A 27,263-nucleotide genomic window follows, 5' to 3' on the forward strand; every position below is an offset into this window, starting at 1 on the left:
CAATGAAGTTCCACATTTCCGAACACGAAAATGCAGCAAATAAGCAGTTCACAATATTTTCTTCAGTTAACTCCAAAATTCTCCCACATATTGGACTTGATTTTTGATGACGTATTGTCGACAACTTTACAAACTCCTCCACTAGCTATTCTTTTCTTAAAATCCTCAGCATCCATCTCGATGACTGCAAGCAGATCGCGCGCGCGGTTATGATGAATTTTTAAAGGTGGAAGTACAGGTAACGTTATAGATTCCTGGGAGGGCGTGGCGCGTGGACACAAATCAACTGATATGGATTTTAAATTATTTTATTAAAAATGAGTTACTGTAATACGGCGTAGGCTAACACTTTTAATTTATTTTCACATTTTATGTCAAAAGTGATAATCGTCATATATTTATTTAGATTATTTTAACCCGCTTGTTGAATATGCATTTGTATCCATTTTGGAGGGAGCAGGGCAATTGCGTCATCAGCAATATTATTTCCAGCGCCGTTCCCCGGTGCTGTCCGAGGCGATGATGCTGAATCGGTTGATCAGTTCTTATTATATATTTAAATATTTTTAAGGTGGAACGGAAAGCGTCAATAAAACAATAGGAATAAATTAAACGTCACATGCTTTGTTTATGGTGAATGTGCGAAGCTAGGCAACAACGATCGTTTCTCTTATGTGACGTCCTCGTCTACACACTTTTTTGCTTCCAACTCAAAAGTATACAAAAACAGTTCATACTTTTAGTACGTAATATAACAAGGCCAATTATGACGCAGCAACAGTCTCTCTAATTGGGCAGACGAGAGCATAAGCCCCGCCCCTCTTGATAAAGTACGAGTGTTAGCGGAACAGGTAGAATATATGAGCACCGCAGTTTAAATCATCTAACAATAGATTCACGAAACAAGTGGAAAACTCGAGAAATAAATCTGCTTTTAATGAAGACTGTGAGAAAGTTTAACTTTATAAACCGCGTTAGGAGACGAGATGATGAGAGACTGAATCTTTACCTCAGAGGAACATTTATTTCTTTGTTCTTTAATGTAAATTTCTCCTCGGTGAGTATCACTGTTTTTATGATAATTGTGTTTATTAAAATCTAATGTTGAAATTTACTATTTAACGGGTATTGAACAGAAACCGATTTAAATTCAATGTATGATGTAAAATGCTTTGTTTGAGTTTAATAATGTATAAAGTGATGTTTGGAGGTTTCAGAGAATTATATCTCAATACAGTACAGTGAGATGTGCTAATATGTGCTGTGGGGTATCCACCATGTGACGCTAGCTTTGCTAGCTCTGTGCATAGACTCCATTGTAAAATCAAATTGGCGATTAGCACGTTTGATATATGTGTGCTAGTAACGTTAAATTGCGCATGTTTGAAATGTTGCGAATTCATTCTTGATTTAAACTTATTTCACATAATAACAGTAAAAATATTATATGTAATATGTATATGTAAATTATGAACGATGCCCAGATAGACAAAATAAGTGACTGTTACGTAACGTCAACGTAACATTTTGATCAAATTTATGTCGTAGCGACGTAATCTTGTTACGTAATCTGCCGGTTTTGGTCACGTCGTGACAACGTAAAGGATATAAAAAAATTAATTATTTTAATATTTTATCTAATATTATTTGGGCGGACATGCAGCAAAACCAATCAGAGAGTCTAAACCAATCAGAGAGTCTAAACCAATCAGAGAGTCTAAACCAATCAGAGATAGTGAAGGGCGGACCCCCCTCTGATTGGCTGTGGTCCTGATATTCCTGCACGTGTGTGTACCAGAGGTCACATTAACCCAAAATTCTCTGACATTGACAGAATGTTTGTTAGTTTCCTTGTGTAGTGATGATGACAGATCTCTTGTTCTTTAAGTGTGTCCTGAACCATTTTCCTTACTTTCCTTTTGTTCAAACGGTTTTGTTCAGTATTTTTATAGACTTCAACATTACGAAATGTCATTTATATTAAATTATTATAAGAGTAAATCTCTTACCACTATAAAGTGACTTTAACTTGTGATACTGGACTGTTGTGCTTTTATTTTCATCACTTAACTTTAAACTCGTTTCTCTCCAAATCTGTTACTGAACATCTTAGCGCTTCAGCCGACCTCAGCCATAACTTTAGTGAAATCAACCATTTTACTAATAAAAAATGTAATGTATTTCAAACTCTATATTGGACTTAAAAATGTGTCCAAATATTAGCCTTTGAACATTCACTGCATTTATTAGCCGTCTCACACTCTCACATTCACATGTGTGTGTAATGACAAAAGTCCTGTTTGTTCCCGAAAGTCACATTTTTTAATAATCAAATATATTGATTTGTGTGTTGGAGAAATAAGTAAACTCCACTTTTAAATTCTACTATGGTTGATATGGGATTTTCATAGAGCTGAATTGTATTTCAAAAAATGTCCGTCTATTATAATGATGACATCATTTCATGTCTCTTTGTGTTTAAGACCGTTCTCCAGACGTGGACAACTATTCTGAAGAAGACAATGACAGTTATTCTTCAGAGCAGGAGGTCAGTGATGATGCCGTTCAGGGTCAGGTCAGCACTTCTCATTATGTCAATCATCACAACAAAAATCCACTGCAGTTTTATTATTGTATTGTATGTTTCTGTCAGAATAAATACTGTCTTGTGTGTTAACAGTGGATATGAACAGAAGTTCAGATGCGTCTATAGCGCTTCACTCTACAGCTGTTGTAAGTACACATTTTTAATTATGACACATGTATAAATGTGACTATTACACTTTACTAATAGTACAGAAACACGACATATAGATATAAATGACACAATGATTATGATCACTGAACTGAATCCACTGTACTGTGACTCTCTGTCACACATCAGTTCACATGTGTTATCGGTAGCTTGTTTCTGATGTGTCTAAGTGGTCGTTGTCATGGCTACATGTCAGTTTCTGTGGTTGTGTGCTAGTGTTTATTTGTGTGTGCAGGAGCAGACGGCTGGGGGGATGTCACATGTGACGGAGATGTGAACGCAGACAAATCAGCAGCAAACATCGACAAACTCTGCAAGGCCGAGTCTCAGACTCTCATGTCGTGGAGACGCTGTGTGTTTCGTTAAAAAAAGTAAGACCCTTTGTTTAGCCCGGCTAAATTGAGACAACTGAAAACGAATGGTTCAATTATATTTACAACACTGTTCAAGTTTGTGCGGCTCATTTCCAGACGGCTGCTTCACGAACGCTTTGGTTAAAAGTGGGGCTATTCCAACCATTAAAACTTTACAAGGACAGTCTGGAGCTTCTGATTTGCAGCCTGTAAGTATATTTTCATTGTAAAACACTTTGTTACGGACTAACGTGAGTTGACTTTGTCGTATGTTTGTGATCTGCAAATGCAGACGTGCGCGTGAAAAAAGACAACATGAGACCTAATAATGAGTAATAATGTTCCACTAGAGGCAACAAATGTCTTGTTTATATTGTCTTTTATTAAGTATTTATTTAGGGTTTAGGGTTTATTGTCTTTGTTGAGTCGCGATGAGATGTGGCCTAACACTGGTTGATCAAGAAGGGCAAAAGCGCTCGCGTAATTTTATTATGTTTCTCGCGTTGTTTTATAATGTAACCATTCCCTGCTGTAGTGTGAGCTTTTTAACATCGTATATAAAACAGGGTGTCCGCGGATCCTTAAAAAGTCTTAAATTCCATAATGTCAAAACAAGGCATTAATTAGCATTACAGTATTTCTCAAATGCTTTGGCTCATTTCTTGAAACAGAAACTACATTCTCAAAATTCTAAGATCATTTGGCAAAACAGTCTTACAGTTCAGCACAACACTATTCATCACTTGCAAAAGCTAATATCTCTCCCAAAACTTTTAACTCATGCCTCAAAACTTAATTCCTTTCCCATATAAAGAGTCAGTGCCACGAAAATGACAAAGATCCTTCTCAAATGCTTTGACTCATTTCTTGAAACAGACCGGACGTTCTCAACACTCTTGCTGCTTTTGCCAAAATAACGTGGATGGTTCGGCACAACACCATGGTTCACCTGCAAAAACTCTCTAAAACTCTCTAAAACTCTGCAAATAACTCTCCCAAAACGGTTCACTCATGTGTCAAAACTAAATTTCCTTCTCATTTAAACAGTCAGTGCCCCCAAAATGCTTCACCCCTTTGGCATTGTGTAAGCACTATATCAAAAAGTCAAAATATTTAGATGTTTTGTCACTATGGCAGAGGACCATTTAAACATCCCTCATGTCCACCTTTCAGTCTTGGCCCATTCCTTCATTGACAATAGTTACTGTTCTGTTTTTTGTCTAGCTAACAGAATGCAATTGTGTATAAAACTGAAAAAAAGAAATAGCATTTTAGAGTAAGAGTAGCCTCCAAGGTTTGACATCACACATTGCACTAATTCTGCCAAGGAAATTTTAATCATTATCTTTCACACACATAAAGTTACTTAGTAAAAAGAAAATGTTTACACCATAGTAAAGTGTAATATAAATACACAAATAAAAAACAATTAAAATTAAATGCAGCCTAGAGTGCTGTAAATAAAGCTGGAGTTTCACAACTAACAGTTCTTCAGTGGTCGCTGTCTTCACCCTCCCGCTCCTGGGCATCATCCTCATCCTCCTGTCCATCATCCTCACCCTCCTGTCCATCATCCTCACCCTCCTGTCCATCATCCTCACCCTCCTGTCCATCATCCTCATCCTCCTGTCCATCATCCTCACCCTCCTGTCCATCATCCTCACCCTCCTGTCCATCATCCTCACCCTCCTGTCCATCATCCTCATCCTCCTGGCCACCATCCTCACCCTCCTGTCCATCATCCTCACCCTCCTGTCCATCATCCTCACCCTCCTGTCCATCATCCTCATCCTCCTGTCCATCATCCTCACCCTCCTGTCCATCATCCTCACCCTCCTGTCCATCATCCTCACCCTCCTGTCCATCATCCTCACCCTCCTGTCCATCCACACACTACTGTCTGTCTGGCCACAGATTCTCGTCCACATCACAGCGTATATTCTCTCATGCGATGCAATGAGGGAAGAAACGGCTTGCATGTCTCAACCGTCCCCTACACTGATCTCCTGTAATATCCTCACACGCAGTGTCCATTGCATGGAGGAGTGACCTCTGATCTTGAGCCTCATGCTCATACACTCTGTACCTCAAAGCGGAGAAAAAGGAACATTAGACTGCACTCGGCGACCTACCTCTGCCATTGTACTGGTCCTGCACGGTCAAGCTCTTAACATACATGTTTGTCAGCATTCACAGTCATGGACAGCACCTGTCGGGTAACTAAACTTACTGTTTGATTGGTCATCTGAGATGTGTGAAACTCTTCCTTCGTTAGTCAAGTTCTACTTTCACCTGACTGTCAATTGCTGTAATCAATCAAATTTTCCAAGGGATTCATATATGGTATTCATGGTATTTTGTTCTTGACTAATTTTGACAATTGAACAGACTATTGTGCATGTGATGACTTATACAATGAAATGACGCTGACACGCTTTGGAGCGAACAAACATTAGACTGAGAATCAACAATCAGTTTAGATCAACAAGATCTAATCACTTGGAAATTGTGCTAAATGTAGGCTACCTGTACTTAATCATTTCAAAGATGTACTGAGACATTCACACATTAACTTAGAAATTTGCAATTTGATGAAACTAACGAGAAATTCAATTCTGTTGTGAACAGTTGACATGTGGTTTAGTAGGTTTGTCCATGTTGTTTTGAGAATGTAATTTCTGTTTCTAGAAATGAGCCGAACCAATGGAGAAAAACTGTAAAATGTGTTAAATCCATGTTTCCAAGGTCTTAGAAATGCAATCGAACCAACAACCTAAAGATTTTCTTTTCTTAAAGAAATCATGTATGTCTCTGTTTATCGGGCAGAACAAAATAGCCGGAACCAACCAACAGATAACATGTTCGGGGGGTGGGTGTTTGTTTGACTGGATATGTGCAAATTTGTTGCCATGAAATTGGTCTTAAATATCATTCTGCACTATTGAAAAGGTCTTTAAAAGTCTTAAATCTAAAACCCTGATAAAAGGTAATACAGTAAGCTATAGTTTTTACCTATTTAACATAATATAAAAAATTTAAACTTACCAATCCTTTACATCCTGCACAAGTTACGGTGGCAAAGTTGATGTATCAGCTTGATCATCTTCATTTTCTGTATCAGATTCGACCTTGAATTGAAATGAGGAAGTACCGATCACATTTTATCACCTGTTAGTACAATTGCTTGTGAACATGATGTTTCGAATAAATAGGAGGCGTTACATTTCCGTCAAACGCTTGCAGTATTCTACCAATCACTACACACTGGTTGATCACAAAACTAAATACCTTTATAAGGTTTATTTTTAGTATGGGAATTTTGACATTATTTTGTGTTTATTTGTCCGTTTCAGTATCAGAAGGGGTGAAGGAGAAATTTCAAGTTTAGTATTTTGTGCTCTGACTCTCTGGGCACGTGCATCTCTACAATCTGTGACACCTGAAGGCTTTTTCATGAAAGCTGATTTGATGCACGTTTTGCTTCTATCAATATAAACTGACAAATAAATAGCATTTATCTTCATGTATAACATTTTGTATGCTTTGCAGTATTGTTAGAGAGCTTTATACAATAGTTCAGTGCTTAAAGTTTAAACGCATGTTTCCTTCATAAGTTTAACATTCATAGAATACACACAAACACATTTCGTTATGTTTGCTGTTTTTTACCTTATCCGGGGAAATTCTTGTATTCTGCATATTTATTTCAGTTGCAAGATTGAGAGCTTCACTCGTCTGCTCTTTCGGTCCTTCCTGCGAATTACGTCTTTAGGGCGGAAGCACTTATAGATAAGTGAAGGACGGGACACGAAAATGAGTGACTGAATGCGCAGGTTACCCAATATAACATTTCTGAGCATTAATTTTATAATATGCAAAGATTGTATAGGCTATTGATCAGTTGGGCAGTCGCTCTAAAATGTGACCATTTAGTCTAGAGTCCTGTACATGCTAAAAAACAAATACGTACACACAGGCGTTATTATTCTGCTACTGTTCATTTCATTAGATTTCAGTGAGTTTTGAGCTTTATTTAAAATGTCATGATTAACACCTCAGTGAGGAACTACATTATCAATAATTCTGTCTAGAGTTGAGCCGGATACTCGGCTGAAACGAGTATCCGGTACGGATAGAGCACTTTTGCCGAGTACGAGTATTATACGAGTAATACGAGTCAATATCTGTGCTCGGATTGAATAAAAATCCTCATTGTGTTGCTGACTGTGTCTGCGTTCTGTGATAGTCACAGCGCCCCTCCTCTACACACATACAGATGTATTGTGTTGCTGACTGTGTCTGTGTTCTGTGATAGTCACAGCGCCCCTCCCCTACACACATACAGATGTATTGTGTTGCTGACTGTGTCTGCGTTCTGTGATAGTCACAGCGCCCCTCCTCTACACACATACAGATGTATTGTGTTACTGACTGTGTCTGCGTTCTGTGATAGTCACAGCGCCCCTCCCCTACACATATACAGATGTATTGTGTTACTGACTGTGTCTGTGTTCTGTGATAGTCACAGCGCCCCTCCCCTACACACATACAGATGTATTGTGTTACTGACTGTGTCTGTGTTCTGTGATAGTCACAGCGCCCCTCCTCTACACACATACAGATGTATTGTGTTGCTGACTGTGTCTGTGTTCTGTGATAGTCACAGCGCCCCTCCTCTACACACATACAGATGTATTGTGTTGCTGACTGTGTCTGTGTTCTGTGATAGTCACAGCGCCCCTCCTCTACACACATACAGATGTATTGTGTTGCTGACTGTGTCTGTGTTCTGTGATAGTCACAGCGCCCCTCCTCTACACATATACAGATGTATTGTGTTGCTGACTGTGTCTGTGTTCTGTGATAGTCACAGCGCCCCTCCCCTACACACATACAGATGTATTGTGTTGCTGACTGTGTCTGTGTTCTGTGATAGTCACAGCGCCCCTCCTCTACACACATACAGATGTATTGTGTTGCTGACTGTGTCTGTGTTCTGTGATAGTCACAGCGCCCCTCCTCTACACACATACAGATGTATTGTGTTGCTGACTGTGTCTGTGTTCTGTGATAGTCACAGCGCCCCTCCTCTACACACATACAGATGTATTGTGTTACTGACTGTGTCTGTGTTCTGTGGTAGTCACAGCGCCCCTCCTCTACACACATACAGATGTATTGTGTTACTGACTGTGTCTGTGTTCTGTGATAGTCACAGCGCCCCTCCTCTACACACATACAGATGTATTGTGTTACTGACTGTGTCTGTGTTCTGTGATAGTCACAGCGCCCCTCCTCTACACATATACAGATGTATTGTGTTACTGACTGTGTCTGTGTTCTGTGATAGTCACAGCGCCCCTCCTCTACACACATACAGATGTATTGTGTTACTGACTGTGTCTGTGTTCTGTGATAGTCACAGCGCCCCTCCTCTACACATATACAGATGTATTGTGTTGCTGACTGTGTCTGTGTTCTGTGATAGTCACAGCGCCCCTCCTCTACACATATACAGATGTATTGTGTTGCTGACTGTGTCTGTGTTCTGTGATAGTCACAGCGCCCCTCCTCTACACACATACAGATGTATTGTGTTGCTGACTGTGTCTGTGTTCTGTGATAGTCACAGCGCCCCTCCTCTACACACATACAGATGTATTGTGTTGCTGACTGTGTCTGTGTTCTGTGATAGTCACAGCGCCCCTCCTCTACACATATACAGATGTATTGTGTTGCTGACTGTGTCTGTGTTCTGTGATAGTCACAGCGCCCCTCCCCTACACATATATAGATGTATTGTGTTACTGACTGTGTCTGTGTTCTGTGATAGTCACAGCGCCCCTCCTCTACACACATACAGATGTATTGTGTTACTGACTGTGTCTGCGTTCTGTGATAGTCACAGCGCCCCTCCCCTACACATATACAGATGTATTGTGTTACTGACTGTGTCTGCGTTCTGTGATAGTCACAGCGCCCCTCCTCTACACACATACAGATGTATTGTGTTACTGACTGTGTCTGTGTTCTGTGATAGTCACAGCGCCCCTCCTCTACACATATACAGATGTATTGTGTTGCTGACTGTGTCTGCGTTCTGTGATAGTCACAGCGCCCCTCCTCTACACACATACAGATGTATTGTGTTACTGACTGTGTCTGTGTTCTGTGATAGTCACAGCGCCCCTCCTCTACACACATACAGATGTATTGTGTTGCTGACTGTGTCTGCGTTCTGTGATAGTCACAGCGCCCCTCCTCTACACACATACAGATGTATTGTGTTGCTGACTGTGTCTGTGTTCTGTGATAGTCACAGCGCCCCTCCCCTACACACATACAGATGTATTGTGTTGCTGACTGTGTCTGTGTTCTGTGATAGTCACAGCGCCCCTCCTCTACACACATACAGATGTATTGTGTTACTGACTGTGTCTGTGTTCTGTGATAGTCACAGCGCCCCTCCCCTACACACATACAGATGTATTGTGTTACTGACTGTGTCTGTGTTCTGTGATAGTCACAGCGCCCCTCCTCTACACATATACAGATGTATTGTGTTGCTGACTGTGTCTGCGTTCTGTGATAGTCACAGCGCCCCTCCTCTACACACATACAGATGTATTGTGTTACTGACTGTGTCTGTGTTCTGTGATAGTCACAGCGCCCCTCCTCTACACACATACAGATGTATTGTGTTGCTGACTGTGTCTGCGTTCTGTGATAGTCACAGCGCCCCTCCTCTACACACATACAGATGTATTGTGTTGCTGACTGTGTTCGCAGCTCTCTCTCTCTGTCTCTCCCTCGCTCAGGTTCGCGGGTCTTTTCCGTTAACGTTTAGGGTTTCTTCAGCTTCAGGTTTGTTTTTTATTTCGGTTTGTAGTACTTGCTTATTAACCAGTAGAGTTTTGTAAACGTGGGGTTTGTTCAGATGTGGTGCTTGGTAGAATGCGTCTCTGCCTGTCTTTTTTAAACCGTCAGCTGGCTCTAGCCAGTTTTTAATTAAAAGTTAAAAAAAGAAAGTTATGTTGAGATGAAAACTCTTGTTCATTACATTTTACTTCATAATTGCAACCGCATGTGTTGTATTCATTATTGCAAAACTTATTCTGTATATAGTTTGTTTGTCATCGTGATCAAAACCATTGATCTGAAGCTCAATGCTGATGCTGTCATGTAAATAGTTTTATAATCAGCAATAAATATAACAATTTCTGATCAACCCATATCAATTGCATGCTTAAAATAACATACCGGTTAAAGCCCCGCCCATCTCAAGACAACCCGACCCAATTCCCGGGTTAAATCCCGCCCACTTCCTGGTTAGGCCCCGCCCAGTCCGAGTACGGATACAGATAATTCATATGGTTAACAGATACAGATACAGATACAGATAATGCTGTACTCGCTCATCCCTAATTCTGTCATCAGTCCTTTTATAGTCTGGATATTTCCCAATAATAATTTTATATTTGTTGTCACTGGTTATTGTCTACAGTAAATTAGATATTTTCACATATTTGTGTAATGTGTGTGTAGGGTGGAGATGTGTTAACAGTGGATATGAACAGATATTCAGATGAATCTACAGCGCTTCACTCTACAGCTGTTGTAAGTACACATTTTTGATTATGACACATGTATAAATGTGACTATTACACTTTACTAATAGTACAGAAACACAACATGTAGATATAAATGACACAATGATTATGATCACTGAACTGAATCCACTGTACTGTGACTCTCTGTCACACATCAGTTCACATGTGTTATCGTCAGGTTGTTCTGATGTGTCTAAGTGGTCGTTGTCATGGCTACATGTCTGTTTCTGTGGCTGTGTGCTAGTGTTTATTTGTGTGTGCAGGAGCAGACGGCTGGGGGGGATGTCACATGTGACGGGGATGTGAACGCAGACAAATCAGCAGCAAACATCGGCAAACTCTGCAAGGCCGAGTCTCAGACTCCTAGGTAGCACGTCCATCCTTCAACTCCAATCCTCTTGTTATCACTCTATCTCTGAAAGATGTTTCATCCAATAATAATCATAGCTGTTTGATCAGAACAAGGATGATTAGAATTTTTCTATGTTAAACATTCACTCAGGCGGCCCCTCGGAAGAAGACGTGGAAGAGGAGACCATGACCCCGTCAGCAGCTGCGGCAGAAGCGGCCACTGCCAGCCATCGAACCACCTCCCGAGGGGGAGAAGATGCAGATCACACCCCTAGTCCCCGTCACTGTCCCTGGGGATTGGCTCAAGCGGCAAATGATTTGAGTTTCGAGGCATCCTCTCAACCTTAGTCAGAGGCAGGGATGCTCCCGTACTGTGGGCCGAGGTCGTCAGCCTGGTTAAGAGTCCGACTCACTAACCATTGTCACTTACGATGGTTCGTGGACCCCGTGTCGAGGTATTTTTCCATAGTTAAGATTTTTACTAAGTTTCAGCATCCTCTTTTGCACAGGGAAATGCTTCTGACCACTTCGAGAATAGATTGATAATAATATTTCAGATTATCTATTAACTATATTAACTATTGGTGGCATGTGCGTGAAATCAACTTGGTAGCCGAGGTTCACAAAGGTTCACGATGTCAAGGCATCGTGCTTGATTGATTTGTTGGGATTTACCTGAGCACATGTCCAAATGAGTTCTGCGGTTTTATGTACATCGGCAATGCAATATAATTGATTAAATCCATGAACCACTTTTGCACAACTGGTGTGAGACAAACCGTGATAATGTTTAATAAGGATAACAGGGTGCTACCCTACCCTGTTCATCCCTTACAATCCCTTCTTTAACTGGAGCACAGCCATTTTTGCTCCATGTGTTGGTTGACTTTGCAGGATTTTGATGTCAATGTCTGGTACATTAGTTATGGTACATTAGTTATGTTTGCGTATAATGCTATTCGATGGTCACAATCCTTTATTTTAATTCCATTGATAGAGTGGTTAATTCTAACTGTGATTGCTAAAGGTTCTAATGCTAGGATAAAGAGCATTGGTGACAAAGGTCTTAATGTTGTATTATTGGTAACCATTTTGAAATGATTCTGGACCAACAAATTAGTTTTTAAACATCTTGTATATATCGATTGGCAGACCGGGGCCGGCTGTTCTAACATCATTGAGAGTCCAAGATTTTGTGTTCTTCAAGTGTCTAGATAGTTATTATCCTCATCTGATATAAGCGGGAACTGAAGGTCATTAAGAAAATGTGTTTGATCTTCAGTATAAGGTGCTGATTCAGATTTATATAAATCTTTATGAAATGAAACAAAGGTTTTATTTATTTCTAAGGGATTAGATATTGTTTCTCCATTCGGAGTTTGAATACTATTAATGGCATTTTCTGAATTACATTTTTATCTGCCAAAGTTATAATTTTGCTGCCCTTTCATTTCACAATCATTTCACCATGCTCGTAAAATGATTGTTTCAATGTTATTAAACTGTTTTCAGCCTTTGTTATGGAGAGGGTATTATACTGAGCTCTAAGTTTAAGAAGTTTATGATGTATAGTATTTGAAGTGTCTAAATAGGCGCTTTCTTCTGGAAGCTTAATTTCTTTTTCCAATTTAAATGTATTGGTTTTGGAGCTTGTGAAGGAAATGATCTGGCCTCTAATATATGCCTTAAATGCTTCCCACCTCACAGTAGCTGATGTTTCATCTTTATTCTCTTTGAAAAATTATCTGTCTGAACTCGAATTCTGTGAAATCCGGATCTTTTAACCATTTCGGATGGAGACGCCTTTTGAAAAATAGTCAATACGTGAATGACCCTTCGTCACTGTAGAACAACATGATTATGTTCTTTTATTAGGGAACAATGTTCTCCATGGATCAGACAGATTTAGTTATTTTATATAGTCCCATATCTTTTTCCTAGTCTGAGTGTGTGTTGTGTCAGATCCTGTTGATCGATCAAGTTTAGGAGATTATGTGCAGTTGAAATCTCCTGCAATTATCAATTTACCTTGTAAGAAGGACAACAGAAGAAAAAGTTATCAAAAAAGCTTGGACAATCTGTATTAGGGCCGTACACATTTGCCAGAGTAATTACTTCATTAAAAATCGAGCCTTGAATTATTACTTAACATCCGGATGTGTCCTGTAAAACCTTGGATATATGTAATGGGACTGAAATGTGTACTGGTCATTAACCCCCTGGAGTGAGAAGAAAATAAAGCTGAATAAATTTGTCATTTCCAGCGTCTTCGTATTGGTGTAAGGTCATTTGTTGTTACAGTGGGTATGGTGAGTATTCAGAGCTCCTTACATTTTTCACTCGTTGTTATTTTAAAGCCATTTGCTAAAATCATTTAAGTTCATTTTTTTTCCTCATTAATGTACACACAGCACCCCATAATGACAGAGAAACACAGATTGTTGACATTTTTGCAGATTTATTCAAAAAGAAAACGGAAATATAGTAAGTATTCAGACCCTTTGCTCAGTATTTAGTAGAAGCACCCTTTTGATTTAATACAGCCATGAGTCTTATTGTGAAAGATGCAACATGTTTTTCACATCTGGATTTGGATCCTCTGCCATTACTCCTTGCAGATCCTCTCCAGTTCTGTCAGGTTGGATGGTAAGCGTTGGTTTAGGTCTCTCCAGAGATGCTCTATTGGGTTTAAGTCAGGGCTCTGGCTGGGCCATTCAAGAACAGTCACAGAGTTGTTGTGAAGCCACTCCTTCGTTATTTTAGCTTTGTGCTTAGGGTCATTGTCTTGCTGTAAGGTAAACCTTCGGCCCAGTCTGAGGTCCTGAGCACGCTGGAGAAGGTTTTCGTCCAGGATATCCCTGTACTTGGCCACATTCAACTTTCCCTAGATTGCAACCAGTCGTCCTGTCCCTGCAGCTGAAAAACACTCCCAGAGCATGATGCTGCCACGACCATGCGTCACTGTTGGGACTGTATTGGACAGGTGATGAACAGTGCCTGGTTTTCTCCTCACACACCGCTTAGAATTAAGGCCAAAAAGTTCTATCTTGGTCTCATCAGACCAGAGAATCTTATTTGTCACCATCTTGGAGTCCTTCAGGTGTTTTTTTAGCAAACTCTATGCGGGATTTCATGTGTCTTGCACTGAGGAGAGGCTTCTGTCGGGCCACTCTGCCATAAAGCCCCGACTGGTGGAGGGCTGCAGTGATGGTTGACTTTCTACAACTTTCTCCCGAATGCATCTCTGGAGCTCAGCCACAGTGATCTTTGGGTTCTTCTTTACCTCTCTCACCAAGGCTCTTCTCCCCCTATAGCTCAGTTTGGCCGGACGGCCAGCTCTAGGAAGGGTTCTGGTCGTCCCAAACGTCTTCCATTTAAGGATTATGGAGGCCACTGTGCTCTTAGGAACCTTAAGTGCAGCAGAATTTTTTTTGTAACCTCGGCCAGATCTGTGGCTTGGCAAAATTCTGTTTCTGAGCTCTATGCCAAACAATCTACGCAGCCCAACATTAAGTTGAATGCGTCTGTTCCTGAAGTCACAATTTAGCCTCTGCAGATGTTTTGTCTGAGTTGGTGCTAAACTCTGCAGGAAAATAGATGTTGTGGGGCAGAGTTGAGAAGCACTGCTGTAAATGCAGTTTAATATGCTGAAGGTGTTCATGTGTGTCTCCTCTCATGACCGTTCTTTGATGGAATGTCTCACTCCAGCTCACAAAGATCGGGAGTTTGCACAGTCAGCCGAGAGAAAATGTGTTACGTCACTTTCATTCATAAATGCAAAAAAAACGAATATACACACACACGTTATTATTCTGCTGCTGTTCATTTCATTAGACTTCTCTGTGATTTGAGCTTTATTTGAAAGGTCAGGATTAATAACTGTAGTGGTTTTAGCTGAATGTTAAAATACCCAGATAGCAGACCAACAATGTGTCATTGTTTTTTTTATCATGTTTGCACCCTAGAATAAAGTTATTTTTAATGATGAATAAAAGATCAAGGTGGGCATGAATTCAATTCTAGTTCAATTGAATTTCAATCACTCTTTTAACAGTGAACTATGATTGAAAAAAGATTAGATCAATCTTACTTTATTTACAGCAAGATTCTACTCCATTAAATCATGGACAGTATGTTGTGTATTCTTTACTTTTTATAGGAGAGGATGTTGGCAGAGGTAGAAAATTACACTTTTTGAGTATCTGTACTTTGATGGTTTTGTATTGTAAACTTGTATTTCCAGTATTCTTATATGACCAGTATTCAGTACCAGTTCAAGATTGAAACGCATTTGCAAGGATCAGACATATTTGGTGATCAAATACTTAATAAAAAATCTCATCTTATTAATTGAAATCAACCATTTTACTAATAAAAAAAATGTAATGTATTTCAAACTCTATATTGGACTTAAAAATGTGTCTAAATATTAGCCTTTGAACATTCACTGCATTTATTACCCGTCTCACGCTCTCACATTCACATGTGTGTGTAATGACAAAAGTCCTGTTTGTTCCCGAAAGTCAAATTTTAAAATAATCAATTATTTTGATTTGTGTGTTGGAGAAAGAAGTGAACTCCACTTTTAAATGTTACTTTGGTTGATATGGGATTTTCATAGAGCTGAATTGTATTTCAAAAAATGTCCATCTATTATAATGATGACATCATCTCATGTCTCTTTGTGTTTAAGACCGTTCTCCAGACGTGGACAACTATTCTGAAGAAGACAATGACAGTTATTCTTCAGAGCAGGAGGTCAGTGATGATGCCGTTCAGGGTCAGGTCAGCACTTCTCATTATGTCAATCATCACAACAAAAATCCACTGCAGTTTTATTATTGTATTGTATGTTTCTGTCAGAATAAATACTGTCTTGTGTGTTAACAGTGGATATGAACAGAAGTTCAGATGAGTTTATAGCGCTTCACTCTACAGCTGTTGTAAGTACACATTTTTAATTATGACACATGTATAAATGTGACTATTACACTTTACTAATAGTACAGAAACACAACATATAGATATAAATGACACAATGATTATGATCACTGAACTGAATCCACTGTACTGTGACTCTCTGTCACACATCAGTTCACATGTGTTATCAGCAGTTTGCATCTGATGTGTCTAAGTGGTCGTCGTCACGGCTACATGTCTGTTTCTGTGGCTGTGTGCTAGTGTTTATTTGTGTGTGCAGGAGCAGACGGCTGGGGGGGATGTCACATGTGACGGGGATGTGAACGCAGACAAATCAGCAGCAAACATCGGCAAACTCTGCAAGGCCGAGTCTCAGACTCTCATGTCGTGGAGACGCTGTGTGTTTCGTTGAATAAAGAAAGACCCTTTGTTTGCCCTGCCATCATGACATAGCTGAAAACGAATGGACCAATTTTATTTACAACACTGTTCCAGGAAAGTACAAATCGAATGTTAAAGCGTACGTAACATGACATCATAAAAATGACGTTTCATGCAGTCTGTTATATTGCCGTGTTTGAAAGTAAGCTGTCTGCCAAGTTTTAAGTCGGAAGGTGAATAAATAACGAAGTTATTTGCTTTTAAATCTGAGAGTCGACTCTGAATCACACAAACGAGTCGAGGATGCATATCTACGTCACTATACATAAACGTGTTGCTGAGACTGCCGGGAAAACTTATGTCTCCTCCCCCAAACACTGTCGCTCGTTTGTGATGCATGTGTATCATGTCTTGAGTCAGTGTTCTACGGTGTGACACGGTCGGTCTTATTTCAACTACCAAAGGAAGAACGTCTGAGGGGAAAATGGTATCGTTGGAAAAATGATTTGTAACCAAAGGAGTATAAACCCAGAGTTTAACTGTGCGTGTCATTTCACAGATGATTGCTTTGATAATCTTGGCGTGTTCAGTGCAGGATATGTGAAACAACTATCCTTGAAAGAGGGGGAATACCAACTCTATTTGGACCTTTTAGCTCCACCGAGTCCCAACCTGTAAGTGTGACTTTTGATATTTGTCTGAACTTCAAGAAATATTTTCGTACCTTATGTCTGTGTTTAGCTAATGCATATAACGCTAACATTAGCATGTAGCGTTATTTCTGGTGTGTTACAGTTTGTTTATCTTGCTATTTACTCAGCTGATTTAATTGTTCAATCCATGAATTCTCAAAGTATTTGTTTCAAGAACTAAGTCGAGTACTATCTGTATTGTAATATCATCTGAAGATACGAACACGGTACACTGTATGCTGTGTCAACTAGTCCATGTATAATACTGTTAAAAGAGAATTGTAAATGTCCTTTTTCTTACTGGGATCTGCAGAATGATGAATTAATTATCTAAATACTTTAAACGTTTATGAACTTAATAGAATGTTTTATGAAATACTTTTGTTGTGATGGCAACAAACGATAGAAACTATTTTTCATAACATAAATTGATTCATAATAATGTGTAAACAACCTGTTGCACTTCCTGGCAGCAAATATTTTCATCCTCGCTCTGCAGTTTTTGCCGCACGTGCACCTATATAGATATATTTGGGTGAAACTACAATCATTTTTCATAATGTCGACTTTTTGAAATGCTCTATGTACCATGACAACGCACAACTAGACGAAATAGTAGTATTACTAACGTATTTTAAGAAAAATAATAATTTATTTCATTGATAAGCAAAACACAACATGCATCTTGTCACACTGAGAGTTTTTATGACAAGAGTTGTCACTTGACACTGACTATCATCCTGCTCCAGTCGTGGTGGAGTTTGTGGAGGATTAGCGTCTTCTTCCTCGTCAGACTCGGGCTCAAACTGGTACGGTAAAATCGCCGCCATCTCTAGCTACACACATATATAAAAACATATAAACCGTAATCCTGTAATGACGGTAGGCGTTCACTTTGCGACAAATGGTGAACGCGTTTGACCAATCACAACAGACTAAACCATCTGACCAATCACATGACACAAGTTTACCGGGTAGGAGGGGCCTAGACGGGTGAATCGCGGAACGAATCGTTTGAGAGTCAGTCAAGAAGTAAGGTACGAATAACTGCATATAATTACGAGATTAAAGTGTTTTTACACGTTGTATGTAGATAAACTTGTTGTTGGACACTCCATTACCCAAAGTAGGGCCTAAAAAAACATATGTTACCTACTCTTTAAAGTTTGTGCAGCGCATTTTCAGACGCATTAGCAGACCAACACTGTGTCATTGTTTTTTTATCTAGAATAACGATATTTTTAATGATGAATAAAAGATCAACGTGGGCATGAATTCAATTCTAGTTCAATTGAATTGCAATCACTCTTTTAACAGTGAACTATGATTGAAAAAAGATTAGATCAATCTTACTTTATTTACAGCAAGATTCTACTCCATTAAATCATAGACAGTATGTTGTGTATTCTTTACTTTTTATAGGAGAGGATGTTGGCAGAGGTAGAAAATGACACTTTTTGAGTATCTGTTCTTTGATGTTATTGTATTGTAAACTTGTATTCTTATATGACCAGTATTCAGTACCAGTTCAAGTTTGGACACGCTTTTGCAAGGATCAGACAAATTTGGTGATCAAATACTTAATCAAAAATCACATCTTATTAATTGAAATCAACCATTTTACTAATAAAAAATGAAATGTGTTTCAAACTCTATATTGGACTTAAAAATGTGTCCAAATATTAGTCTTTGAACATTCACTGCATTTATTAGCCGTCTCACACTCTCACATTCACATGTGTGTGTAATGACAAAAGTCCTGTTTGTTCCCGAAAGTCAAATTTTTTAATAATCAATTATTTTGATTTGTGTGTTGGAGAAAGAAGTAAACTCCACTTTTAAATTCTACTATGGTTGATATGGGATTTTTATAGAGCTGAATTGTATTTATTTGTGTGCGCAGGAGCAGACGGCTGGGGGGATGTCACATGTGACGGGGATGTGAACGCAGACAAATCAGCAGCAAACATCGGCAAACTCTGCAAGGCCGAGTCTCAGACTCTCATGTCGTGGAGACGCTGTGTCTTTCGTTGAATAAAGAAAGACCCTTTTTTTGCCCTGCCATTACATAGCTGAAAACGAATGGTCCAATTTTATTTACAACACTGTTCCAGAAAAGTACAAATCGAATGTTAAAGCGTACGTAACATGACATCATAACACAACTGAAAAGGAATGGACCAATTTTATTTACAATACTGTTCCAGGAAAGTACAAACCGAATGTTCAAGTTTGAGCAGCGCATTTCCAGACGGCTGCTTCACGAACGCTTTGGTTAAAAGTGGGGCTATTCCAACCATTAAAACTTTACAAGGACAGTCTGGCGCTTCTGATTTGCAGCCTGTAAGTATATTTTCACTGTAAAACACTTTGTTACGGACTAACGTGAGTTGACTTTGTCGTATGTTTGTGATCTGAAAATGCAGACGTGCGCGTGAAAAAAGACAACATGAGTCCTAATAATGAGTAATAATGTTCCACTAGAGGCAACAAATGTCATGTTTATATTGTCTTTTATTAAGTATTTATTTAGGGTTTAGGGTTTATTGTCTTTGTTGAGTTGCGATGAGATGTGGCCTAACACTGGTTGATCAAGAAGGGCAAAAGCGCTCGCGTAATTTTATTATGTTGCTCGCGTTGTTTTATAATGTAACCATTCCCTGCTGTAGTGTGAGCTTGTTTCTATCTCACACAAACTCTGTATGATGTATATGGTTGTTTATTTTATAGTGTTTTAAACATCGTATATAAAACAGGGTGTCCGCGGATCCTTAAAATGTCTTAAAAAGTCTTAAATTCCATAATGTCAAAACAAGGCATTAATTAGCATTACAGTTTTTCTCAAATGCTTTGGCTCATTTCTTGAAACAGAAATTACATTCTCAAAATTCTAAGATCATTTGGCAAAACATTCTAACTGTTCAGCACAACACTATTCATCACTTGCAAAAGCTAATATCTCTCCCAAAACTTTTCACTCATGCCTCAAAACTTAATTCCTTTCCCAAATAAAGAGTCAGTGCCACGAAAATGACAAAGATCCTTCTCAAATGCTTTGACTCATTTCTTGAAACAGACCGGACGTTCTCAACACTCTTGGTGCTTTTGCCAAAATAACGTGGATGGTTCGGTACAACACCATGGTTCACCTGCAAAAACTCATACTCAAATTAACTTCTCATTTAAACAGTCAGTGCCCCCAAAATGCTTCACCCCTTTGGCATTGTGTAAGCACTATATCAAAAAGTCAAAATATTCAGATGTTTTCTCACTATGGCAGAGGACCATTTAAACATCCCTCATGTCCACCTTTCAGTCTTGGCCCATTCCTTCATTGACAATAGTTACTGTTCTGTTTTTTGTCTAGCTAACAGAATGCAATTGTGTATAAAACTGAAAAAAAGAAATAGGATTTTAGAGTAAGAGTAGCCTCCAAGCTTTGACATCACACATTGCACTAATACTGCCAAGGAAATTTTAATCATTATCTTTTACAAACATAAAGTTACGTCAATACATAAGAGTAAAAAGAAAATGTATACACCATAATATACTGTAATTTAAATACACAAATAAAAAACTATTCAAATTATATGCAGCCTAGAGTGCTGTATATAAAGCTGGAGTTTCACAACTAACAGTTCTTCACTGGTCGCTGTCCTCACCCTCCCGCTCCTGGGCATCATCCTCATCCTCCTGTCCATCATCCTCACCCTCCTGTCCATCATCCTCACCCTCCTGTCCATCATCCTCACCCTCCTGTCCATCATCCTCATCCTCCTGTCCATCATCCTCACACTCCTGTCCATCATCCTCACCCTCCTGTCCATCATCCTCACCCTCATGTCCATCATCCTCACCCTCCTGTCCATCATCCTCACCCTCCTGTCCATCCACACGCTGCTGTCTGTCTGGCCACAGATTCTCGTCCACATCACAGCGTATATTCTCTCTTGCGATGCAACGAGGGAAGAAACAGCGTGCATGTCGCAACCATCCCCTACACTGATCTCCTGTAATATCCTAACACTCAGTGTCCATTGCATGGAGCAGTGACCTCTGATCTTGAGCCCGATGCTCATACACTCTCTACCTTGAAGCGGAGAAAAACTCCTCAATAGGATTAAGGAAAGGAGAGTAAGGTGGCAGAAACACCATGACCATCCTTGGATGAGTACTGAACCAGGCCCTGATGAGTTGGCCACAGTGGAAATTGACATTGTCCCATACAAATACAAATTGTGGTAGGTGAGGCCCTATGAGACCTCTCTCTTTTTGAGGGATCAAATGAATATGAAGGCGGTCCAAGAAGATGAGGAGCTTCTATTTATTGTATGGGCCAAGACTGGGGATGTGAGTGGCCACACCATTCTCAGATATTGCAGCACACATAGTTATATTGCCCTCTCGCTGTCCTGGGACATCCACCGTGGCCCGGTGGCCAATAATATCACGGCCAGGTCTTCGCCCATTGGCCTTGTTGAAGCCAGCTTCATCCACAAACATGAGGATGTGAGGGGTCTCGTTTCCTTACAATGCCATTTTTCTCTACAATAGCGTAAAAAAAGAAAAAAACATCAGTCATACAGAAGAGTCATACACTACACTTACAGACAATTACATAGGCACTAATTGCAGCTCTTTGACCCTTTTTCTTATTGTATGTTATATTCTTCAAAATCAGGATTATAATGATAATTTCATCACACAGTAAACTGCAGTTTTTAGGCGAATGTTGAAGTCAGATACGTGCGGCAAATGTGTCAAAATGAAAAGTTAATAGCCAGATAAACAAACTGTAACACCCCAGAAATAACGCTACATGCTAATGACCTTGAATTGATATGAGGAAGTACTGATTACATTTTATCACCTGTCAGGACAATTGCTTGTGAACATGATGTTTCGAATAAATAGGAGGCGTTACATTTCCGTCAAACGCTTGCAGTATTCTACCAATCACTACGCACTGGTTGATCACAAAACTAAATACCTTTATAAGGATTCTTTTTAGTATGGGAATTTTGACATTATTTTGTGTTTATTTGTCCGTTTCAGTATAAGAAGAGGTGAAGGAGAACTTTCAAGTTTAGTATTTTGTGCTCTGACTCTCTTGGCACGTGCATCTCTACAACCTGTGACACCTGAAGGCTTTTAGTTATTATTCTTCATGAAAGCTGATTTGATACACGTTTGGCTTCTATCAATATAAACTGACAAATAAATAGCATTTATCTTCATGTATAACATTTTGTTTGCTTTGCAGTATTGTTAGAGAGCTTTATACAATAGTTCAGTGCTTAAAGTTTAAACACATGTTTCCTTCATAAGTTTCACAGATATTCAGATGAGTCTACAGCACTGGACTCAACAGCTGTGGTACGTACACATTTTTGATTATGACACATGTATAAATTTGACTTACTAATACGTTACTAATAGAACAGAAACACAACATATAGATATAAATGACACAATGATTATGATCACTGAACTGAATCCACTGTACTGTGATTCTCTGTCACACATCAGTTCACATGTGTTATCGGTAGCTTGTTTCTGATGTGTCTAAGTGGTCTTTATCACGGCTACATGTCGGTTTCTGTGGCTGTGTGCTAGTGTTTATTTGTGTGTGCAGGAGCAGACGGCTGGGGGGGATGTCACATGTGACGGGGATGTGAACGCAGACAAATCAGCAGCAAATATCGGCAAACTCTGCAAGGCCGAGTCTCAGACTCTCATGTCACTTAGGTAGCACGTCCATCCTTCTACTCCAATCCTCTTGTTATCATTTCTATCTCTGAAAGATGTTTCATCCAATAATAATCATAACTGTTTGATCAGAATAAGGATGATTAGTATTTTTCTATGTTAAACATTCACATTTAAACATGTATCTTGCTTTTTTATGTTCGCTATGGTCAAATACTTTTGTGTACACATTTGATAGTTTTACCCTTGTCTCAGTTCCAAACTGTCAGAAAATATGAATCCCTATACGACATTTTGAAATCTAATATAATTGAGGAATTTTACACTCCACATTAATATTAACTATGGCGAAAAGACTCAAATTTTGACTTTCCCTCAAAACCACAACAAACTAGTTGGGTTTTTCCAAACATTGCTTAGCATTTCTCATCGCTTTAAACAGTGGTTCTTAACTTTGTCCCGCGAGATCCATTTTCCTGCAGAGTTTAGCCCCAACTCTGATATAAAACACCTGAAGAGGCTAATCAGTGACTTCAGAAACAGACCTCTCCCTCTGGGTGTTTTTCACAGCCGCTCTCACCCTCTTCAAGACGGTGTTTGGAAACCAGACGTTTCGTCATTGCGAGACGCAACGTTGAGTATACTCAGCAGCCCTCAGCACTCTCAAATCGAAGGTGCGTAGAGCTGAATCGCCAGGCAGGTATGTCAGCAGAGCCGATCTTCTCCCTGGGGGCCTCCCCAACACCTTTGCCCAACACCTTCTCAAGGTTTTACAACCTCCGCTTTGAACCGGTGTCAGTCCACGTCTTGCATTGCAACATGTAGGACATAGGGCGTATGCCTGCGAAAGCACCTTTCCATGGGTGTGTCAGTGTGCTGCTTAGCCTCCATTCTTTCCCCCACGGTGCGAAGAAAAAAGGCATTCCATACATGAATAAGCAAGCACCCCCTGCGGGCGGGCTGGGCAGAGCAGCCCTGCCCCTTAGGAGGGGTACCTTCTGAGTTGTCCACACATAGCTCTAACCGGACACTGTGCTACCGGACGTTGTACCTACCCCACTCGGACAGTTCCGTCTGATGTATTCTCATGATTTGTTCCCACCTTAGTAACTCATGACCTCCCTAGGTGGACCTCCACCTCGCGGCTAACTACTTCAGTCTGCATAGTTTTTCCCATGACATATACACTGACAGTGCGACCGTGTGGGTGTCTCCAATAGAACTCCTTCCGATGGTAGGAAGTGCTCTCTGTAGTGCATTCCCCATTCGAGGAGTGCACTTACCCATTGGACTTACGGCACAGTGAGGACAGAAGGTAGAGGCTTCCCACCTTTTCTAAAAGCTCTGGGACCCTCTGCCTACATATCCACTGGAAGATTGCAAATTTAACACAAGCGCTCCCGTCTGACATGCCCGGGCCAGTCACCATTGCTTCGCTGAGATTGTGATACGGCACAGCATTGTGGCGGGTTTTAATAGGAACCCCATCTGTCGGTTCGACACAACGCCGAGGGACCAACAGAAAGGGAACATCTTGGTTACCGATGTAACCTCAGTTCCCTGATGGAGGGAACGGGACGTTGTGTCCTTCTTGCCACAAACACGTGCCAGCCGTTGCAGTAGTTGTGGGAGGCTCTCAGGCTCCTCAGAACTAAAGGTGAACGAATGCAGCACGCCATCTCCCTTTTATTCCCGGATATCCGGGGACGGAGTCCATCCATCCATCCATTTTCTTCGGCTTATCCGGGGCCGGGTCGTGGGGGCAGCAGTCTAAGCAGGGATGCCCAGACTTCCCTCTCCCTAGACACTTCCTCCAGTTCTTCTGGTGGGACACCGATGCGTTCCCAGGCCAGCCGGGAGACATAGTCCCTCCAGCGTGTCCTAGGTCTTCCCCGGGGTCTTCTCCCGGTGGAACATGCCCAGAACACTTTCCCGGGAAGGCGTCCAGGGGGCATCCGGAAAAGATGCCCGAGCCACCTCAGCTGGCCCCTCTCGATGTGGAGGAGCAGCGGATCTAATCTGAGCTCCTCCCGAGTGACCGAGCTTCTCACCCTATCTCTAAGGGATCGCCCGGCCACCCTGCAGAGAAAGCTCATTTCGGCCGCCTGTATCCGGGATCTTGTCCTTTCGGTCATGATCCACAGCTCATGACCATAGGTGAGGGTAGGAACGTAGATTGACCGGTAAATCCTTCTTCACCACGACAGACCGATACAGCGACCGCATTACTGCAGAAGCTGCCCCGATCCGTCTGTCAATCTCCCGTTCCATCCTTCCCTCACTCGTGAACAAGACCCCCAGATACTGAGAACCATGGCCTCAGATTTGGAGGTGCTGATTCTCATCCCAGCCGCTTCACACTCCGCTGCAAACCGTCCCAGTGCATACTGGAGGTCCTGGTCTGATGGGGCCAGCACGACGACATCATCCGCAAAGAGCAGAGATGAAATTGTGTGGTCCTCAAACCCGACGCCCTCCGGCCCCTGGCTGCGCCTAGAAATTCTGTCCATAAAAATTATGAACATAACCGGAGACAAAGGGTTGCCCTGCCGGAGTCCAACATGCACCGGGACCAAGTCTGATTTACTGCCGGCAATGCGAACCAAGCTCCTACTCCGGTCGTACAGGGACTGGATGGCCCTTAGCAAAGGGTCCCGAATCCCATACTCCCGGAGCACCCTCCACAAGATGCCGCGAGGGACACAGTCGAATGCCTTCTCCAAATCCACAAAACACATGTGGATTGGTTGGGCAAACTCCCATGAACCCTCCAGCACCCTGGAGAGGGTACAGAGCTGGTGCAGTGTTCCACGACCGGGACAGAAACCACACTGTTCCTCCTGAATCCGAGGTTCTACCATAGGCCGGATTCTCCTCTCGTGTACCCTAGGACGCATGCAAAGGCTAAACCATGTGGTGCACGAGAATGCGCTTTCGGTATGTTGTCGCACGCCCCTCGCATACATAGTAAGCGAAAAAACGGCTTCCTACGCCTTTCCTACGAAAAACCTGCATGCAGTTTATGCGCATTCATATTTTTGTGGCTTTTGTGGAAATTTGGGCAAAAACCAGATGCTGTTAAAAGAGAAAAGTGAGATAGCAAAAACATATTCTGTCATGTGTTGTCATGTGACATGTTCATGTCATTCTGCTGTAGGCTTTACGTACATGTGAGATCATTTTGACCTCTGCACACAGCAATAGGTTTGTGATTTTTGCATGTATTGTATGCATTGTAGACAAATGAACCACAGTGATTATTGAATTAATCTTTATTCATTAATAATATCTTTTTATTGAGTATATTTAGTCTGCAATTGATTCATTTTGCATCCATTGGCTGTAAAAGTCCACATGCGGCGTGGAAAATCCGCATAGTCCAGAAATGTCGGAGGTGAGCAATCCATAAACTGCATGGAAATTGCGCGTAATCCACAAACTTCGGAGGTGAGCGACTCCCTCCTTTCCAATGCCCGGGGCATAAAAAAAACCCTAATTCCCACTTCTCTTTTCCCCCATTTCTTCAACATACCGATCGACACGTGTACCATTTGCAAGCGGGATTACGCCCAGCTGAGCCAACACCTCTGGGTGTCACATGGGGTCAAAAACATGGAAGAGTCCGGCAGGGTCAGGGCTGCAATAAAGAGTCGGCAAGGCTGGACCGGCATCTGAAGGCCCACACTGAGCTGACGGTGGCAACGCGCAGGCAGCACGTTAGTTAGATGAAGAGGCTTCTTTGTCTAAAGCAATTGGCTGCACTGCGGGCCTCAGACCTGCAAGTGCCAATGGTGTCGACGCTGGACCTCATGGAAGATGAGGAGGGAGAGGTTGCTCTGGACCAAGCTGAAGAGGAGGGTTCGGAGGAGCAGGAAGAGACAGAGGAGAGTGGGTGTCCAAAAAGAGCTTGCGTCATGGCGAGGGAAACCGTGGCCCAGCTCAACTCCCAGGTGGACACCCTCACGTCCACCCTGAAGGAGCTTTCCAGGCTCTTCCGCATTATGCAACACCGCTCACACCGAAGGCCTTCGGACTTCAGGAGTCAGGCGAAGCAACTCCTCATTTGCGATCGAGGAAGACAACGTGGAGGAAGATGCAGTGCCGCCTCAGCATTCCTCCTCCAAGGCGTCAACCAGCAAGTCCTCTGCGACGCCCGGGGAGCATGGGCTTCCCCAGTTCCCGGACCACGTTCCCGGACCTCCGCCTGTGGCCCCTTGAAGGTTATGTGCTGTTTTGTGTGTCTTTTGTGAGTTAACCTGTCTCTTTTTTGCTCTCTCTCTTTCCAGACACACTGATGGAGCAATACAGGGCCCACCAGGAGGGCCCCGACCCCTCCACTAAGCTGCAGGACAATGTCGCCAGCAAGGTGTATCGCATCAAGCGATTTGTTGCGTACATGGCCCAGGCAGGGGGCAAGCTCCAGACCCTGGACCTCCTCAATGATACGGAGAGGATGTGAAGGCAAGACCAGTTGCACGCGCTTTTTGTG

At 41.3% G+C, this 27,263-nt stretch overlaps 1 long non-coding RNA gene across 7 annotated transcripts; it reads left to right on the forward strand.

Moving 5' to 3' along the window:
- Positions 1 to 56: 56 nt before the first annotated feature.
- On the forward strand, positions 57 to 27,229 carry LOC130430440 (uncharacterized). 7 transcript variants are annotated; one of them, XR_008907794.1, is made up of 15 exons: positions 57 to 238; positions 2,484 to 2,575; positions 2,681 to 2,733; positions 2,991 to 3,126; positions 3,226 to 3,317; positions 10,654 to 10,725; positions 10,982 to 11,085; positions 11,221 to 11,524; positions 15,763 to 15,854; positions 15,960 to 16,012; positions 16,270 to 17,044; positions 18,966 to 19,405; positions 22,394 to 22,441; positions 22,701 to 22,813; positions 27,061 to 27,229. It is a non-coding gene; the product is annotated as an uncharacterized LOC130430440 (long non-coding RNA). The 7 variants fall into 7 exon arrangements; XR_008907793.1 differs by lacking the exon at positions 57 to 238 and adding an exon at positions 861 to 1,057 and having other exon boundaries at positions 3,206 to 3,317; XR_008907791.1 differs by lacking the exon at positions 57 to 238 and adding an exon at positions 861 to 1,057.
- Positions 27,230 to 27,263: the final 34 nt, after the last annotated feature.

This window comes from Triplophysa dalaica, chromosome 10 (genome assembly GCF_015846415.1).
Source record: "Triplophysa dalaica isolate WHDGS20190420 chromosome 10, ASM1584641v1, whole genome shotgun sequence".
NCBI classification, from domain to species: Eukaryota; Metazoa; Chordata; class Actinopteri; order Cypriniformes; family Nemacheilidae; genus Triplophysa; species Triplophysa dalaica.